The 20,495-nt window shown below is 36.4% G+C and overlaps 3 long non-coding RNA genes across 6 annotated transcripts; 2 read left to right on the forward strand and 1 right to left on the reverse strand.

Moving 5' to 3' along the window:
- Positions 1-839: 839 nt before the first annotated feature.
- Positions 840-13,569, reverse strand: LOC145969454 (uncharacterized). 4 transcript variants are annotated; one of them, XR_014438109.1, is made up of 5 exons: positions 13,247-13,569; positions 10,668-11,082; positions 9,901-10,382; positions 9,021-9,322; positions 840-899 (listed from the first exon to the last, which is right to left on the reverse strand). It is a non-coding gene; the product is annotated as an uncharacterized LOC145969454 (long non-coding RNA). The 4 variants fall into 4 exon arrangements; XR_014438100.1 differs by having other exon boundaries at positions 9,021-9,326; XR_014438110.1 differs by lacking the exon at positions 13,247-13,569 and adding an exon at positions 11,377-11,433 and having other exon boundaries at positions 9,021-9,326.
- LOC145969441 (uncharacterized) lies at positions 9,136-10,439 on the forward strand. Its single transcript, XR_014438097.1, has 3 exons — positions 9,136-9,526; positions 9,936-10,059; positions 10,173-10,439. It is a non-coding gene; the product is annotated as an uncharacterized LOC145969441 (long non-coding RNA).
- Positions 13,557-15,060, forward strand: LOC145969447 (uncharacterized). The gene is made up of 3 exons (XR_014438099.1): positions 13,557-13,974; positions 14,045-14,266; positions 14,354-15,060. It is a non-coding gene; the product is annotated as an uncharacterized LOC145969447 (long non-coding RNA).
- The last annotated feature ends 5,435 nt before the right edge of the window (positions 15,061-20,495 follow it).

Genomic DNA, 20,495 nt, shown 5'->3' on the forward strand with positions numbered 1-20,495 from the left:
CGGATATCATCGACAAATATTGTTCAGAAACGTTTGCAGATTTTGATTACGAATAGTTATAAGAGAGGGTTACGCTTCAAACACATATAGTTCATCAACGATATTCGCCGACGATGTTTGCCGACATATATTAGACTTCACGCGTGTATAAATACGCCAACATCAAATTTGTAGCAAAGTGTACCAAGCACTGATTACCAATGTGTAATCAATATTTGACATCCATTAAAGAGACGGTCTTAGTATCGATGACAAACTTGCTTGGAATAATCAAACTGTTGACAGATTTAATCCAACTTATCCATGTTGCGCCTATAGATTCGAGATTTACCCAAGTCTTTATATAAGTATTCATTACCATTCATGGAACGGATAATAATAATATAAGAGCAGGAAAGGATTATGATTCTCAAGAATTAAATCTTGCTTAAATTAAAGTCTGTATTTTTTACATTAGACATTGTTAAAGCGCCAAGATATTAAAAGAACTCGATATTTACAGTGTACATATCATACACACACACACACATATACTCTCCCTCTCTCTCTCTCTCTCTCTCTTTCTATACAACATGTGCAGCGAATTACTTAATCCAGCAAACCATCTCGCGAATCTTATTCGAGGCACGAGCGCAGTATCAATATCTGCGACGACGTTGGTGGCAAGAGTCAACGGTGAAAAACGGGTTTAGTCGAGACATCGTTAGTTGCTTTACAGCCGATTAATGGTTTGATGCGAAACGATGGAATTGACATATTTGGGGATTGATTAAAATGGTAAATAATAAGAATAAATTACCATTTATGTCGTATTTCAGCATGTTGTGCGGTCCATTTTACCGTTGTTCAATTATCCAAGATTAATGCGAAGTCGGAATCTGTCTTACAATCTGGTTTCCCTGCGAACAAAGATTAAGTTATTATTTGATCAATCATAATTTCCAATCTAATGCCTTTGAGAGACTCTTACATGTAATGGTTTTATCACGCATGCAACCGTGGATGCCATTTTATTAATATTTTTTTATCTCGTACATCTATATTCTTATATAAAATTTATAATTATTAAATTAAATTCTTTTGTATTCATATTTTAAAAATATTCGTTCTAATATACCATGTTATAATGATTTGCAATATCCCTTTTAGTCTTTTACGGAAGCGAGAGAGCCGGCGATTAATAATTTTGTGGCGCGTTGCGCCGGTTTCCACATAGATGATACATTCGACCCATTGGTACCGATTTAAAACTGGTAATCAATTTTTAAACGACACTCGACGTTGATTCAACGCGGTTACGCGTCCGGTCGATCGATGTGGAAACGACTCGCCTGTGGCTCGTAAAATCCGAAATTACCGTGAATATTTTGAAAATTTCGCGGTGTCTGGCGCCGTGAAAGTTACGTATCCAATAGAAAATCCGCGTGAATTACGAGCTGCAGCGTCAATTGTTAAATCGATAGTGAAATTATTCACTTTGGTAATGTGTTTTCAACACATGAAATATGCTGATAAAACGAACACGCTTGGCTTGAAATCGCCCCATAAATTTTGCGCGGAGCCTCACCGAGGATAAACGCAAAGCGACATGATTATCATCTCCCCCGTCCGCCATCTTTGCGAACGCGGATAATCACATTGTTTGCGTTGCGTGTCGCATTTTACGCTGGCCCGTGATAAATATTTTCAACGCGGCGAAATAATAAATAAAATCGTCCGCGAGACAGACAGGGAAATGCAAAGGTAAAAGAGCGAGAGCGGAAATGGGCGGCGGGAGCGACGAGGGGTGAGAAGGTTCGCGGTCCGGGAAGGCCGGAGGCTTCGCGCGGGTAGGTGCGCCTGCTCTTTTTGCTTGATTTATATCGGGACGCGCTGAGGCGTGCAAAACCGCTAGTGCCAAGATACGCTGGTTAACCTTAAGGCTCGGCAAAACTAAGAAAGCGAACCTAGAATTGCATCGCGACGAAAAAGAGAGGGAGGAATACGATGGATCTCGCAAAAATGAGAAAAAACACAGGATATAAATATTCGTAGAAAAAATACGCCACGCAATTTTTATCAATATTTCCTACAATTAAATAGTTTTGAAAATTATTGACGGGTCACGTCAGCGAGTTCTTGATTATACAACCCCTGTTACGCGCGAGGATTAATCTTAAGATATCGATTTGCAAGGTGACGGACCGCGGGCGAGTTGGATTCATCTGGAGCGAACGTTCCAGCGTGCGTATCTGCGTGCATACGTGATAAATCGTCCGCGCATCGGCGCAGTTTATCAAAACTCTCGTTCGTCCGCCGTTATCTCGCCTCCCTAGACGCGCGGAGGAGGAACCCCGTTATACTCGGGTTGGTATTCGCGCTACAAGCGCCTGCGAATGAATCTCGGATGACTGGCATTCGATTGCGCTTCCGCTGGCATTCGCCGCGCCGCCTTCTCGCGATTCCGCTCGCCAAGAATTATCGAGTGACGAACGAGCGTTTATCTCGTACGCACAGCCCAAGCGTGAGCTAAGGTGAAGGTAAAACAGGCGTTCGTTAAGAGGAGAAGAACCAGAGAGAGAGAGAGAGAGAGATCTTTCGGAGATCTCGTCGAATTGCAATCTTAGGTCTGACAACGCGTAGGAAAATAATGCATCTTGTCTGATGAAGAAAAATTAGGAATAAGAAAATATGAATCGGTGAACTCATCGCGAATGAAAACCAGACTATCGATCCGGAATCTATAACTTGTCTGAGAGATGAAAAGAAATATATTGGAAAATGATGGGGATTACTTTCATGATTAAACTGTATAATATTTGTTAATAAATTGAATTTCATAGGAAATAGTGAAAAATTTATTTACGCGTCTATTTATCACAAATACCACGCATATTCGCAGAGTGTATTTTTCTTGTATCGCGATCGATATAATATATCTTTGCTTTCCTAGACTTAGTTTCCTTCCATATTCTATTAAATAAGCGATCTCACGAAATTATCTTAACTCACCAGGGAGATGCGTGGGGTCGCTCGCTAAAACGAGAGAAAATTACAGAAATAGATACTCGCTCCTGGCTGAATATTTATCAGTTTGGTATAATTATTTCGAAACATTTAAACGCATCGTGTGCAAGAAACACCGGTATTATACGGCCCGCGATGGTGATTTTAATGCACGGCATTGATAGTCATGTAATCTCGTACTGGCGTTATACTTTGCACTCCAAAGAGCGAGATAATTGTACACTCCGGCCGCCGTGTCATACCATTCATTGCGGAATGGAAGCACGATAATAACGTACAAAGTGCAAAATAGCGGAATGTATGGTGCAGCGATCGCGCAATTATTCGCGGTACAAGAAAATTATAACGTGTTTACGCCGGTAAAGGAATTCACGGCGTTTAAAGAAACACCGCGCTTTATACAGCCGACCAGTGGTTATCAAATAAATTCAGGGTCAAATAGCGCCGAAGGCCAATTTGTACGGTTTCATCGGAATAGATATTCGCATCGAAATTATATTTTAATACAAATTAGCTTCTTAGTTAAATCAGCAGTTGAGTTTTATTTTACGTTCTATTTTACGACGCCTTAAAATCTTGAAAAGAGAGATCTGTCTTTTTTTAAAAGAGATCCTCCGAGAAGCGATCCAGCGTACACGACCGTATTGCCAATCGCGACACGTTTCAGCCGAGCTTCGGCAAAGGTTTACGGTGCACTTACTCGGGCGATTCCGTACAGATATGCCATTATCGGCGAAATTCGTAAATAACAAGAGTGTGTTAGCACTACAATGCGCTTATATCGTCGGACGAGACTCGAACGAGGCGATAAAATCAATTTGATGTCTACGTGTCTCAATTTTTGGATGCTGTTCACGTTGCCGATGCTTTCGCTACCAACGATAACTCATTGACACCAACAAATTACTACTGGAATTCATACGTAATGGTTTATCGATAATATAACTGAAGCGATAAAAAGCGATTCGCTTATCTTAGCATTTTTTCTGCAATTTTGCTTTTACAAATTTCTGAAATTAACATAAAAAAGTTCTTATTTTTTTCTAAAATATCGACATTATCTCTGCATTTATTATATCTCATATCGGAAAATCGAAACGAATAAATAAAATATTTTCTCCGAGAACAAGACAAATGGGAAATTAAATCGCAAACCCATTCTGTGCAGTTTCTACACTTCCGATTCGGGTCTCTCGTGCTATTTATCTACGCGCACTCCAATCATCAACTAAGACGGCAATGGAGAGTCGCTGAACGTAAATTAGCTCGAAACTGGTTTAGCTCAATGTGTTAATTGTGCCTCTCCTGGGCCCTGATTTGCGGCGCGGCAATTGTACGGTTTATCCGACGCTGCGGAGCCGGGGCGCAACAATTACCCCATACGAGTTGGCCGACCCCGTGCACGGTTCACACACAAATACACGCACATGCACACAAAGTTGTACACGCTATCTATTATCCGAGTACGCGCATAGACGGACAGGATGGATGGGGATTAGGGGGGAAGTCGCTCTCTCTTTTTCTCTCTCCTCTTTCTCCTCTCTATCCAACGGCACATTCCGATATTGTTTTGCGCTTCGTCTCTTCTTCTCGTGCCTTAACCCTCCATTAAGCCGAGCATCTCGACTCGTCCTCCTTAGGCTCCGAGGAATAAGGGAGGCGATAAGGAGGAAAGGGCAGCAGAAAATGCGGCCGCTTATATAGAGTTGGAGAGAGGAAGAAAGACAGCGTCTCTTCAGCAAATACCACTCTCCATTCTTGTTCCCTTTGACTCCCACAATCTTTCATGGACCGGCGAGCAACGAGTTGCACACGGTATGTATTATAATACGAAGCGTCGCAGAATCTTACCAATGTGGTTGCTGAAAAAAAGAGCAACGTTTAATCTTTGCTATTTTATTTTCTATATTTTTTTTTCAGTATCGAGAACCCTCGTAATTGGATAATGACAAACGATAGAATCGCCGAAATTTATGAATCTGGTATGAATTTAATTTAACGAAAATTGAAGGGGTCCCCTTCGAACCGATGTATTCGTGCGACCCGCGGGCATAATTTCGAGATTCCGTAATTCGTCTCGCTTAATCAGCATATAACGGCACCGTCTCCGCGTCGCAGTTCCTACTAAACCAACCTACCGGTTATTGCTCGCCTGATGAGTAAAGCAAGAAACGGACATCGAGGGAAATTTAAAATTTTTTTCTCCAAAGCTATTAGAACGGTAGAATGGATCTGTCACAGTTTATGTTATACTCATACTTTGTTAGTCGGTATAAAACGTTAATTAAAAATGCAATTAAGGCTCCCCTATTAAAAATAGCTCTGCGCACTCGCGAAATTACGGTGTACACAAACATGTCCTTATAAAGAATGCGGGTTTTGTTCCTTGGAAAATAATTTCGAGAATACAGCTTTATATTTGCGCGCGCGTATGTTATTATTAAAACAATGGCGTTTTCAAATATGGCGTATTCGCCGCCTTGCGTCGATCCGCGGTGCTTTAACAACACTTTTTACGGAAGCCCAGCGGCAAAAATATCGGGGAACGACGAAATATTATATCAGCCGAAGGCCCGGAGAAGAAGCATGACGTCCGGCACGAAATTTATGCACCACATTGAAAAGTACGTACCGCTATATTCGCATACGCGACGCGACACATTACATTGCGTCGCGTTTCGTTCCGATAAATCTCCCGTCTCGAATTTGCCGTATAATTCAATACTCGGGGCCCGATCGGCAGAAAAACCCGTCCTCTCCGGATGCTCCCGCATATGGAATTTCTATGTTCCTTGGAGATTTCTGTCGCGGTCCTCGGCCCCTCGCTCCCGATCTCTCGTACAAACGCGGGAACTGGGGGATAATCCAATATATGAGCACGAGAGATACATCTTCTTTGTTTGCGTTTTAATAATGTATGGCTTCTTTACGTTCTCTTCTCTCTTTCTCAAAACAATATGTAGACTTTGAAAGAGATACACAGAGTTTCCGGTTACTTGCGTATCCGGAAGAGGACTTTCAAGTGTGTCCCCACAATTCATAGATTCATGTAGCACACAACAATCCATAGTAAATATTATATAATTCTGTAAAGTGATTAAATCTCTCTCATTGAGATAAGATTGCACAAAACTCGAGATAAGACGATGTTTTTAAAAATATTATATTGATATTGAAAATTTTCGAAACTTAAATTTTATTTTGAATGTTAAAATCGCTGTCTTGTATTGTTTTGTCTTGATTTTATTATCAATTTTTATTTAATGCTGAATATTTATCTAAAATAATATTTATATATACATAAAACAATCTTTATAATATATAATAATTTAAGATAATTATTATTATTTATGTCATTCGTTTACTTTTCACATAATGTGTTTGATCTAATTTATAAATATATATATTTTAATTTTTTTTTAAATTAATAATTTTGACAATTTTAATTTTAGTACCGAATTTCGAGACAAGACAATATTAGGACTAATTCTGGGGTGTCTCGTGCAATTCTACATTGAGATTATTTTTCTGAAAATATCTAAGCACCATCTGCATCTTAATCAATGCAATTGGAATTCGTTCCTCCCGATTCTCTCGTCGCAATAAGATACTTCCGTCGGAAACGGTCCACGCGCTTTTGTTAATGTCTCAAAGTGCCGCGGCACTCCGGTTAGTTCTCACTCGTTTTAATCCGCTCCAATCACAATTCAGCAGAAACTACCAAGTGACGCTTTTCGTTGTGAGGGTGCGGAAGCGGGAAACTTTCGACGAACAATTCTGTGCGCGCGCTCCCGCACACAATCCTCTCTTCAACCCTTCCTCCCGTTTTCCGCGTTCCTTGCGCGCGAACGAGATAGATCTCAACCTTCCGATTACTTCGAAGCTTCTCCAAGAGAGCATACTTCGTAACAGACGAAATACGGCATTCTCTACTTCTAGGTGGTCTGCGGTTCCGTTTCTGTTTCTTTCTTTCTCTCTCTCTCTCTCTTGCTTTTGCGCCATATGTATTGGCACGGAAAGCTCGCCTCTCCAGTTCGTCGACTTCCTACTTAAGAAAGTTTTCCAGCCGGTGCAACGCAATGCTGCACTCGAGTCACGCGGTTCTTATTGCTAACGCAGGACAATGAATGGTCCTGGGCTCCGGATAATTTTTCGCCTTGTTCGCCAAGTTGCCGATTCCGTCCATCAAGTGCAACTCTGGTAGAATGCCGTTTTGTAGCATTTATATGAGTAAAATACTATTTTCTCGCAATTTTTGACGCAAGAAAACGAGGAATCTGCTCAAAGACTTCTATGGCAATCTTATATTTCTCTGAGAATAATATGGATCTTGTAATTTGTTATGTAAATGATTTAATATACAATAGTTGTAACAGCAAATGTTTCTAAAGTACTTTTGTACTTCATGATTATGTCTTTCTATAAAATTGAATGGAACAATATAATGCAACAATTTGAACATAATTCGATAATATAAAGAATTTGTTGGTCTTTTAAATATAATTACTTTATTATCGACATTTTAAAATTCTGTTAAAATTGAAATTATCAATCGTGTCCTGGAAAAATTATATAAATGCGATTCGTCTTTTGTTCGCGTTGTGCATGAAATTCGTTTAATTATACATGGAGTGACATGATCATAAAATACTTTGACAATCGAATTAGGTTCTATATGTCACGTTTGAGAATAAAGTGTTGTTCTCCAAAATTAAAATTGTCATATATCTGGTTTCACAACACTATGTATCATTGCTTAAAAACCAGTTTCATGTATCTGATTTAGATTAGAAGAAGGGAGATAATGATTATAACTCGTCGATATGTTAAATCTCAAAGTTCATATATTATACAATGTAAATTTAAAAAATACGATTCTATTGATGGCAAATTCTAAAGCTTGTATTTAATACATCTCTATATATAAAAATGAATGTTTGTTTGTTTGTCCCTTATGCATTCCTAAACCGATCATCCGATTGCGATGAAACTTTGACATGTTGTTGTGCGCATGCCCGCGAAGGTTTCTGACTTAGTACAACAATTCTCCAATAGGTGGCGCGCGCGTCGTTTATACAAATCAGTGCAATTCATAAATGTAGAATCGCTACAAGTTTGCGGATTAAATTTGGAAAATCCATGTTTCTCACATGGACAGCTGTATGTGGCCACCTCACGCGTCGGGAAACCTTCCGATTTAATCGTTTACGCACCAGACGGAAAAACAAAAAATATTGTATATCCAAGAGCACTTCAATAAAAAAAAATGAGCACAGAATTGTTATAACGAGTTCTCTTTAAATTCGATTTTTGTAGGCGTAGCAGCGCGCGCAGGGTACAGCTAGTTGATAAATAGAACTAGACATCGAGAATATCTACTCTTTTCTGACATTCATTATACAAAATGCTCAAAGAAGCCTAACAAAACATTAATGTCATTTCTAATGATTTCATTTAACATTCTGCTTTGTAATGCATTTCCGTAATTGTTAATTAACTGATATTACTTCCGTTTTACCGTCGAATGTCACTATCACAGGTCTTTCCTAGTTACGTTTAATTGCATTTAAATCGCGCGTTTATTACTTTTTGAACAGAGAATATCATTTGGGTACTTACTTTTCATTATTTTGAATATATATATATATATATATATATATATATATATATAACACAAGTTGAGAAATATACATATATAATAATATTATGTATTTCTCTCTCTCTTTAAGTCGTTATTAAATAAATTATATTTATGCCACATGAAAAAAATATAATTTCAATAATTTCTAAAAACAGATGATAGATCAATTACATTTCATGTAATTATTTATCGGTGTACTTTACCTCGCTTCCACAGATAAATTCATAATATTTTTACTCAAAATATTTTTTAGAGAATGATTCTTGCGTCTAGATAATAAATTTATGCATAAACTTTTATTAAGTTGCATTATAGTTGTAATAAGATTCGAATGTGTAGTATTTCCACAATTATTTTCGCCATATGCGTTTACCTTATAATATGCAAGTAATTCACGCCATCTTGCCGCTATTTAGATTTATCAGAAGCGAACGCAGCCGCGTATCGGATCCAATCTGGCTTTCGCTACTCGAGACTTTTGTCTTATCACATCTGGCCCGAGGTGGTTAGTGCCACGTAATTGTTCGATCCTACATCGTCGGGGCACAACGTCGCTATTACTTCGATAGTGTGTAATTGTAAAGTGGGATAGACTTCGGAGATATCCAATCGAACATGAAATCTATTCCTCGCCTCAATCGTCTTGCCGTTGCAGATACCCGATCGATTGAGACACTAACTAGCCAGAAAATGGAGACATTATTCGCGAGGGATTAAAATAGCGATGGCCAATAAATTTTTAACGCGCGCGCTGAAATTACCGATCCCTTTTTAATCTTTTAACAATTTCTCGTTTGGATGAAGATAATAGGGGAAAAAACGTGTAATCGTGAGCGAACGAACAACGCTTCGACAATAATGTTGCTTTAAACGAGAAAGGTAAAGCTTCTGGCAATTTCCCGAGTGCATTACTATACTTTTACGATTAATTAAAATGTAAAATTTGTTTCAAGCACCACGTATATAATCATTTTTTTAATTACAACTAATTTCAACTACTAGTCTCGTTTGAGAAAATAATTTATCATCATTCATCTGCAAATTTCGACTAGCAAATTACTGAACATAAATTATTTCATCTGATCCTTATGAAATTCGTGTTATAAATATATCGATATATCTATTTTTTTATATCATCGATCCCATTTATACACAATTTGATCTCGTAAAAATATTATTTAATAATTTTGTAGTGAAGCTGAATAATTGAATGAACGAGAAAACAACAAAATTTCAGCTTGAGAGAATCGTACCGCATTTTTCTTTTCCTTTTTCTCCTCCGTTGCAGCTCCTCGGATCGACATGCACCGCGTCTGAAACCTCACGAGCAGGTGCAGGAAACGCGGAATAATCGTATAAATACATCTCCAGCCATTAATGTAATCTCGATTGTACAAGATTAAATTTAAACGGTAAGCATGAGTATGAGAAAATAAAGATTTTTTTTATATGTATACGCAAGTTCGATGAAAATATTATATCACGTATCGATGTTGCAAACCGCATCGCTCTTGAAATTTCGTAGGATTCGATGGACAGGGTGCTACTTCGTTAGTATAAACCATAGAATGGGAACGTGATCCAATCGTCCGACTCTGCAAGCAGCACGATGTATCTGATCTCGCATCACGAAGCGTAATATGTATCTCGTTGCGTTTTGTTCTCGATGCAGCATGTGAGAAAGAAAGTTCATTCACCGGTTTAAAACGTCCACTCATACTCCTCTCGTATGATCCTTGAATATTAATCAAATTAAATGTATTTGTATAAAATAACAACTGAAATATTTAGGATTAAAATATATATGATTGTTCCATTTATGTAATAATTATTGCGTACATATAATTTGTCAAGAAAAAGTTATCAAATCTTCTCCTAAAAGAGAAAAAAAACACTTCTCAAACATATAAAAAATTTTTGGCAGCATTAAAACTGTGCAAAAGGACTTGTTCAAAATGAAATTTTTTATATTAATTATATAAATCGTACATTTTGAATAATTGTAAGAAGTTGAATCTACCTTCACTGTAGTGGACCGACCAAGCCGGAAAGACTCTTCCATCCTGGTGCGAGTTCGTGAGAAATCGTGCGCGGAGCTATCGTTGAAATTTCAGCCGGCTCCATTTATCAGACGGCTCCTCGCAGCCTCCTCGCAGCGCTGGACCCGTGGTATATCGCAACACCGACCAGCGAAAGCGAAGAGAAGAATTCAAATGCTGCAGAAATGTTACATACGGCACGGACGTCGGGCTGGGCGATAGCGATCTCTTAGGAGAGAATTCCCAGAGTAACATTATAAGTTCTACGCTTTGAATAACTCGAATAATCGTTTTACAGATTCTGCGAATATCCCGCTCACACTGACCCACATCCTGCGAAGTATTCTTCAACAAAGGGGCACGAGGAGAAGGTGATGCGAGGTAGAAACAGGATTCCTGAAATTTAAGAAATAACATTTTAACGAAGAGAATTAGACGGAGGTAAAATTTGTCGAACGATTTTTCAGAAAATCTGTAAAGCTAATTAAGGAGGAAAATTTCTTCGACAACTTCGAATAAATTTTCCTCGCTAAATCTATTAAATTTCTGAATTTTGTACTTTCGCAACTTCATCGTTGCAATTTTGTGAACGAAAACGCGTTCTCTATTCGAACTTAGTACTCGCATAGGAGTTCATTAAGTCTAGGAGTATGGTAACTATTTACGTGTTAGAAGTACGTAATTATTTACCTCCCACGTAGTATACGCACTCCAAGAGAATTGTCTGCATAAACGCGTTCGATAAATAGATCTGCAAGCATCTTTACAAGAATTCTGCAGTATCATAAACAGCAACAGTATTAAAATAATATGTAATCCTTACATACTCTTCAGGGAGAAGAAATGCTTTAAGAAAGCTGGAATAATCGCGAGTATGAAATTTTTTGTCGAATCGTGTTCAGATGCTTTCTCGAATCAGTGAATTAACGGAAAACATTTGCAAGATGTGTGCAGCTTATTCTCGCTAGATCGATAACAGGATGCGGCGTACCTGGCCGCCGTTATTGGAGCGCATTTAATGAGTTGTTGTGTGATAATTTAACGAGTCTGCCGACAGAGATTGCCCACGTTCATGACGCCGCGCCATTAATTAAGCCGCCGGTGTTTCAACGGCTGAGTAGTCGACCAACGTATTTCGTGTCAGAGGTAGTAAGGTGTAATAATTCAGATTGTGGCAACTGACTCGGCTTTGTGTATACCAATGACTTCAAAGGAGTGTATTAGGTCTTCGTGCTCGACCGCGGGGCGCATCTAAGCAGCCCGCTCACGATCAAGCCAGATGTGTACCGGTGCGAATAATACATAAGTACATGCCAGGCATTTCCACGTGCAAACCTATCGCTATATTATCGTAATAATTTTCGAGGTGCCAATTAAGTTAACATTTTGCTCGTCTGCACGCAATTTGTGCTTTTATAATGTATTGAGAAAAACTTGAATTTCTCGCTCATTACGTGAATTTCGTAAGCATAATGGTCACAATTATACACTTGCACATTTTCCAACGTTATAAGAGTTCTTTGACATTGATTAATGTTGCTGGAGACGCAGACAAGCAATCCTCAAGACGATACGATTCTACGAGCGTGGGCGGCAATAAGAGCCGACCTCTCTGCGGTATATTTTTCAAGACGCGTTTCTGCGGTGTAGTTATGAGGACGGATAAAAACTATCAGGTACATTATATGCATATATATATACGCCTATTTGTGCGCAAGAATTATCTAACAATCTCGCGCGAAATGAAATAGTGTGACATTTTACTTTACATTTGACTTATAACCGACATCGGCCTGTTCGATGAATGTTAAAATTACAAAGTGCATTGTTATTTCTCACACACACATATTACTTATACCTGCAATATTCTCATAGTTAAAATGCAAAATAATTATAAAACTGATAAGTTCTATATTTTAATTGTGGCAAGTCACAATTTTAATTTTGATAATAAATTCTTTGACGAATTTGAAATCAATGAATCTTAGAGAGAAATAAATATTCTGCAAAACATAAAAAAGTAAATATTTTAAAAATTGCGTGATATATGTATGTAATAAAAAAATCGTTACAAATACCACACAAGTAAAAATGATCAATGTATATATGTATGCAAATTTTGTCTCTATCGCTATGTCTGTCTTTTATTAATTCGTTAATTTATCATCAGCCCGTTAAATCCTTGATATAACGGCACAAATATGTGAAAATGCAGATAGCATTTATAATATAAATGAAACATTTCAGAATATGCGATCCATCGCTGACAACTGTTAGCTGTATTTATCGTGAGAATTTAGACCTGTAACGCACAGTGGTAATTGCGACAAGTAAGTTCTCGAGCAAACTCCATCCACTTATAATTACAGTAGCGAGACTCTAGGAATTCAATCGTGGAAAACTTTCGAGACTTTATTATCTTAACCTATTTCATTCCTAAACTCCCTGACGTCTCTCGAAGGCTCGTAGGACTTTATTATAATTTGAGTACGAAGCACGCGAAAAGAAACATGTGTCAAGGAGTACAAACTCCTCGTACTTTATGTATTTGTATAAATACCTGAAGTTAAAATAACCAGGAATGAACGAGTACTTGAGTAAGATTTTTAAAATTAATGGTGATATCTTTATCTTCACAACAATGTTAAAAAGCACCCAGTATAAGAGTCAAGTATGTATAAGATCATCTAAATTTAAAAGAGTATATATTCTCTAGAATGTATATCGCTTTACAAGAAGCTTGTCCTGTCTAGTTTTACAAATTACCCGGCAGAATATAACCATCACAGAATATAACCACGATATTAAAAACACTTTCGAGAACCGCGTCTGTAATGACTGTTTAAGTAATCCTGAAACCAGCCACCTTCCGAGTTAATCTAATTGACATGACTGCCACTTAACAGATCTATTACACTCGGTATACCTCAACGTGACTGAATGAAGCAGGCTCAATTTCATCTCCGGCGAGGTCGCGATGTTTTTTTTGCTGCGCGATTCTAGCTTATAAAATATATCGCGGCATGTTTTGCCTTTTAATAATAATAAGTAAACTCAAACGTATACACGAGTTTGGATGTACGTGGAAAAAAGTTGAATGAAAAACGATTACAACACGAAACCGGGTATAGAAGATGCACAGATAAACCGGAATAAATATTATTTACGACATAAAGCAAATAAATAATGCTAGACTAATAACGCTAATAAAGCACGCAGGTTATCATTAATCGCCAATAGAGATGTATCAATGAATGGTTTGGTGATTCTGCAGCGTGCGGGCTTGAAGTAACTCGGTCATCCGTGCCCTGCGGCCTAAGAGAACCTCTATAACAGGGTCATAAAATCTTTTTTGTAGACCAAGTGATGCAGACACAGATATTGAATAATCGCAGGACATACCGGTCCTCGAGATAAAGATGAAATGATAAATTCCATCGCATTGATCCTGCAAACATCTTGTGGCGACGCGCCAGAAGAGTCTTAAAGCTTTACGAACGTTAAAAACTTGCGTCTCTCTAATCAAATACGCGACGAAATCTTATAAAAGAGCTTGTCCTGAATAATATTTCTTTGTAAGGTACTTTCTTGTATTTCAACGTAAATGCGAACACCTTCATTATACTCTGCCATTGCAATAAAACGTTTTATATATAACATCTTGTAGAGCAGAACGCGATTGCAGTAGATTGCACGGCTCCAATATAAATAATATACGAACGAGATTAATCGTACGAGGAAAACTGTGAGCTAGATCCATCGGATTCAATCAGGAAGAGACGTTCCGACTGAATTCAATTGAATTAATCCAAGACGTGCTGCAATAAAGCGCGGAAACATCCGCAAGAGATCGATACATACGGGAGCACGAGAGAGATCCGGATAAGCATTTCGATAATTGCTGATATAATAAAGCTTCGTACCGTCTCTTCCTCTCTCTGGGCGTTTCTACAGCGTTTCTTCAAGGTCGACTGGAAAACAATGGGGGTTCGCCATTATGCTCGCTATAGCGTTCACGCACTAAAAGCATCATAAAGGCAACTTTATGGCTATTCCGCAGCACTTGGCGCGCTTAACGCTTGCAACGGGATACTAAAAATAAAAAGCTTACAATTTATGTACGACAATACGCGTCCAAATATAACGGCGGATGATTGCATATACCTAGTACAACATTGTGCTGGCGATGCAAGTGGATAACGACTGGTATGTCGGTGATTTAATTCAGTGCATATTCTTGCGCATACAGCTGACCGCAGACATATCTGCTTTGCTGGAAAAAGAGCGCTTGAAAATAACTATGTGCGGAAAAATGGCAACCACTGGATTTCCAATTAACATGTTAAAATTGTTCAATTAAAAAGTTATTCGATATTCTTGTTCGATTTTACTAAATATTTCAAATGACTGCTTCCTTTCCTAACGAAAATATTTCCAATTTATCACGGTCTCCGATTACAAGAACGCAATTACCACGTTGCAACCGGATATTAAAATGCGAGACGTATAATAATGGCATATTCTTATATTAAAAGGCTGTACTCTTTTCTCGCGAATCTCTACTTCTTGTGCATGCGTTTAGATCGTAAGGATTAAAGTTGATTAAGTGTGTTAGCATCTTAAAGTCTGTTCGCGTTCATCAGCATTTCCACTTTGCCGTGGATAAGTCGAGCTGACCTTTCTTTTGCAACAATTATCCTTACGATTAATAGAACGCAATGGTTTTTGCTGCGCTGGTTGAAGTCTGATGAGAGAAGTGGAAAACTTATAATGGCCGACCTCGCCTTTATATTCCACTCACGAAGTCACAATTGGCATGATGGTCTCCAAGGGTAGGAACTGTCTTCTGGCAATCTGCCGGACGAATCTTTAGTAGCGTCCTCTGCCACGTAAGTACTTTCCATATTTTTCCTCGCGAAACATTCTTCTGACAAGACAAATATGGAGTCGTTACATACATATCTCCGAATATAATATTTGACATTGTGCGCACATGACAGGCAGCATCGAAATCGAGCGCGGTATTCAAAGGATGTAAATTTCTGAAGACAGCGCTCCTTGATATTGTAATTTTGTAATTTTAAAGACACATATAATTTGCGAGAAAGTTTCAAATTTGTAACTAGCACATTGTTGGCGCAAGAAAGCATACTTTTCATAAATTACCATATAAAACACGAGAATTTGTATACGCTTTTTGATTACGCGAGCCGTAAACTAATGGGATATGAATTAATTGAAATATGATACGAGCATTAAAATAGCATACATAATGAATAATCGTTTAAAAATATTGTTAGATAGTCGGATTTGTTTCCCTCCTCCTGCAGTAAATCTTTCCTTCAGGTACTATTACAAATTATTTGAATATATGCGAATATGATATGATATATATTGAATAATATATATTGAATATGTCGTCGATACTATTGCTGACAATTAAAGCAGCTTGCTCCGATTTAAGCTACTTTAAGTGTACGTATACGCAAACATCCATTCATACGTGCAGGACAGGATTCGGCGCAAATGTGGAGCACACTAAGAGGCTGAACATCGGCATTATAGATAAGTTGTAGGTGTCGGATAGGTTTCGATAGATGCCAAAATGGAGGTTGGCCGCAATATGCAAAAACCGACAAAGAGGGATATGAGAAAATTTACTGGTAGAAGCGCGTCGTACAACCAGAAACGTCGGAGAGAACTTGGCTTTATAGTACCATTTATTACAGGCTGTTTGCACACTTACATCAAATATTTGCAGGGTCTATCCTCTTGTTAGAGAAAGATCTACGTGTATATTAATATATGATAATCACATCTTATATATTATACGTTTTAATTCATAAATGTAAAGTACAAGGCGCTCTTTGCGTTTATCATAAAAAAAGTAAAATAATAATTTATGCATATATAATAAGCATAAAAAATAAGTACAAAATAAGTACAAAAAAATTGTAAACTTGATGCCTTCTTTTAAAAATAAAAATAAAAAACAAACACCTGTGAACAAGATTAATTAGTAATATTTTAAAGCATTTTATTCAGATTGTTAGTGAAGAAAAGATTAAAACACATATTATATGTATATGGAAAGATTCTATTAGAAGCAAAGCTTTTAAATGATCTAGAGAATATTTTCAAAATGCAAAGCATATTTCCAAACAATCTAAAGAATTATGAAACAAATATTAAATAAAATAATATATAAAATAATTATTGCAACATTCAAGGTATGTTATATTATTATTATAACTAATTATATTTTATTATGTCTGATTGGTGATGTGAATGTTATTGAATTTAGTTAAATAATTTAGTGATAGTTTGGTGACACATTGTACATCGTGAATGCGGTTAATAATACAGTCTAGTACATTGATATTTATATTGTATTTTATCTTTAGAACACGCTATCTTAAAATATATAAAGAAATTATGAAACACTCTGTATATATGAATAATATACTCATATATATTTTTTCTCGTATCACATTACACAGTAAAACTATACGGCACGTGCATAGCGCGCGCTTTATAATGTTCTAGTATGATAAAATAGAAAGCAAATATTTAATGAAATGGCCGCAAGCATAAGGGACTCATATCGATTGCACATACAGAACATTATATTTTATTAGAGCTGCTTGTGGCTGTTATGGCACTTAATCTCGGGCTTTATAGCACCAGTGTTCGATATGTACAATGCTCTTCTGCATATAGATCTGCCGATAAATTTACGAGAACCTGCAAATAATTAAATCGACGACCCTCGTGTTCGTTTCGCGCACATATAAAAGGTTGGACATTCCATTCCGTTCTACGGAATTAAAATGCTGTGTCACGCACGCGGTCATATTTAAAATCACATTTTTATTGATGGTTTAATATAAATTAACTGCGTGATTTTCTGTTGAAAATTACTGCGATCGCTATAGCAGAATGCAGTCTGTTGTAAACATCAGGGTTGGGAAGTAACGCGTTACTTGTAACGCCGTTACCGTTATAGTTACTTTTTTTGGTAACGGACTGGTAACGGCGTTACATTTTTCTTTCTGTAACTGTAACGATAACGTAGTTACATTTTTTTAGTAACGATAACGAATTTAACAGTTACATTTTTTTAGTAACGATAACGTAGTTACATTTTTTTAGTAACGATAACGAATTTAACAGTTACATTTTTTTAGTAACAATAACGAATTTAACAGTTACTTTTACCGTTACTTTTCATATTTTAAAAATACTTATGACATCGTATTTCTGTCATATTCAATTTTTAGTCATCGACCGACATTCATATAAAATTCGATAATATTTCGGATGAAATTTATTGCCCTGAGAGGTGTCTGTGAAGCTGATACGACAATCTACGAATTTAAAAAAAATGCTAAAAGTTCTGATAGCACTTTTCATAGTTCTACAGTTCCTGATAAAAATTAAAGAGTTTCGCATTCCTTATATTGAAAAATCGAAATCGAAAAAAGGTCGTGTTAACTTCGCGAATCTAGCACGACACTCTTCCCTCTAAAGAATCAAAACGTTGAATATTATTATTTTTAGCAAGAGTTCCCAATAATTCTGCTATATTTCAGCCTATATATGCAATTTCAGACCGATATTTCAATAATTAATAATTTTTTATGAATTTTTAATGTCCTCGACCAGCACGACACTTAGTAAAAATGTGTCGCGCTGATGATTTTCCGTAGTTTTAACGGCAGTTCTGGACAGTTCTATAAAAGTTCTATTCCTTAGAAACATTTTTTAAGCAGAGAGATTTTTTAAATAATTATTTATAAAATAGTAAACGATCGGAGCTCTGCGTAAAAATGTTTCTAAAGGACAGAACTTTTATAGAACCGTCCAGAATTGCCGTTAAAACTAGGGAAAATCATCAGCACGACACATTTTCACTAATTGTCGTGCTGGTCAAGAACATTAAAAATTCATAAAAAATTATTAATTTTTGGAATATCGATCTGAAATTACATATATAGGCTGAACTATAGCAGAACTATCGGGAACTCTTGCTAAAAATAATATTTAACGCGTTTTGGTACTTTGGAGGGAAGAGTGTCGTGCTAGATTCGCGAAGTTAGCACGACATTTTTTCGATTTCGATTTTTTAATATAAGGAATGCGGAACTCTTTTTAATTTTTATCAGGAACTGTAGAACTATGAAAAGTGCTATCAGAACTCTTAGTATTTTTTCGAAATTCGTAGATTGTCGTGCCAGCTCACAGACACCTCTGGAGCGATTAATGACATCATTGGTCAATCACAGTTATTTCATTCTGAGGAATGGATGTGATTAGCCAGCTTTTAAGTTTGACGTAATATTGGACGAGAGCACAAAAAGAATGTAAATTTAGCTGTATTTATAAATTTAATGGAAATTAAAATTTTTTTATTTACATGTGAAGTTACATGTTAAGTGCTTTAAAATCTATATCTCCTTAAATTTTTTACGGTTTTGTAAATTTAAAATAAAGAATTTGTTGCTTTTATATTAATATTTTAATAAAAAATATTACCAAAGTAAATTTTTTATTTAATTCTATCTTGTTTTAACATTAAAAGTAACGGGAAAAGTAACGAATCGTTACTTTTGAAGTAACGGTAACGGTAACTAGTTACTTTTACAAATAAGTAACTAATAACGGTAACGAGTTACTTTTTTTATTCGGTAACGAGTAACGGTAACGAGTTACTTTTAAAAAGTAACTTTCCCATCCCTGGTAAACATATATATGAGAATTCCTCTGAAGAAAAGCTCATAATGTATAAAAAGAATAAGCAGAGCATACTCGAACGAAAACGATGAATGAAATACAACGAATGAACTACAACAATGAATGAATACAGCGATCAGTGCAATATTGAGTCAATAAGAATCGAAATCAATCGATCTCATCGAAAATAATCGGTCTCAATTCTTTTGATTCGAGTCCAAATTACTGCCGTTCCGTAGATCTTGTAGCATATAATTATGCTAAAATATATATTATTATATTAAATATATATTATGCTAAATTACATTAATCATGTAATTGTGAAAAAATTATCTATTTATTCTTGTATATAAAATATAAATAGCTTTGAAAATTTAATTGTTGCAAAAAAAAGCGATAAATTGTATTTCCTATTAAAATCATCTAACAATAAATTCGAATCGATATATAAAAATTTAAAATTAGAATTAATAAATTTTATAATATTTGTACGTGAGCCTGAAGAATAATTAATGATAAAAAAAACATATTAACTTTTTAGTATACGATTATTAGATCTCGGAATTCATTGCACTAGTTTTATTCAAATTGATCGCAATCAAACATTTGCATCAACATTGTATGATAAAAAATTTAGTTTTTAATTACGATTTTAATTCTCTTAAAATGTCTTAATTTATAAAGTACACTGATGTAAGAATTCCAGATAAACTTACTTATTGTTAATGGTGCTCAACATTCATGTAGCGACTTTCATTCGCCAAATTTATTTTATGTACTTGGTGAGTATCATTACATCGTAATAATATTATTTTGACAGAGATAAATATAAAAAATCCTTTCATTCAAATACAATATTCTGCGTGCACAGTTTTTAGCATAAAAAACGTTCGTTCAGATAACCAACTGTCATCATCGCTACTTCCACCGGCTCTCCATCTTGATACCATGCGCACTCGTTGCAACATAGGAAACAACAATTTCTCCGAATCATTGTCTCGAGGCGACTATGATCGATGAACTATGCGGCGAGGACAATGCCAGGGGTCCAGGAACCCCGTCAGGGAACCGGGACA

This window comes from Camponotus vicinus, unplaced genomic scaffold, assembly GCF_025532165.1.
Source record: "Camponotus vicinus isolate PSW18456_S1 unplaced genomic scaffold, iyCamVici1.0 SCAF_1, whole genome shotgun sequence".
In the NCBI taxonomy this organism is placed as follows: domain Eukaryota; kingdom Metazoa; phylum Arthropoda; class Insecta; order Hymenoptera; family Formicidae; genus Camponotus; species Camponotus vicinus.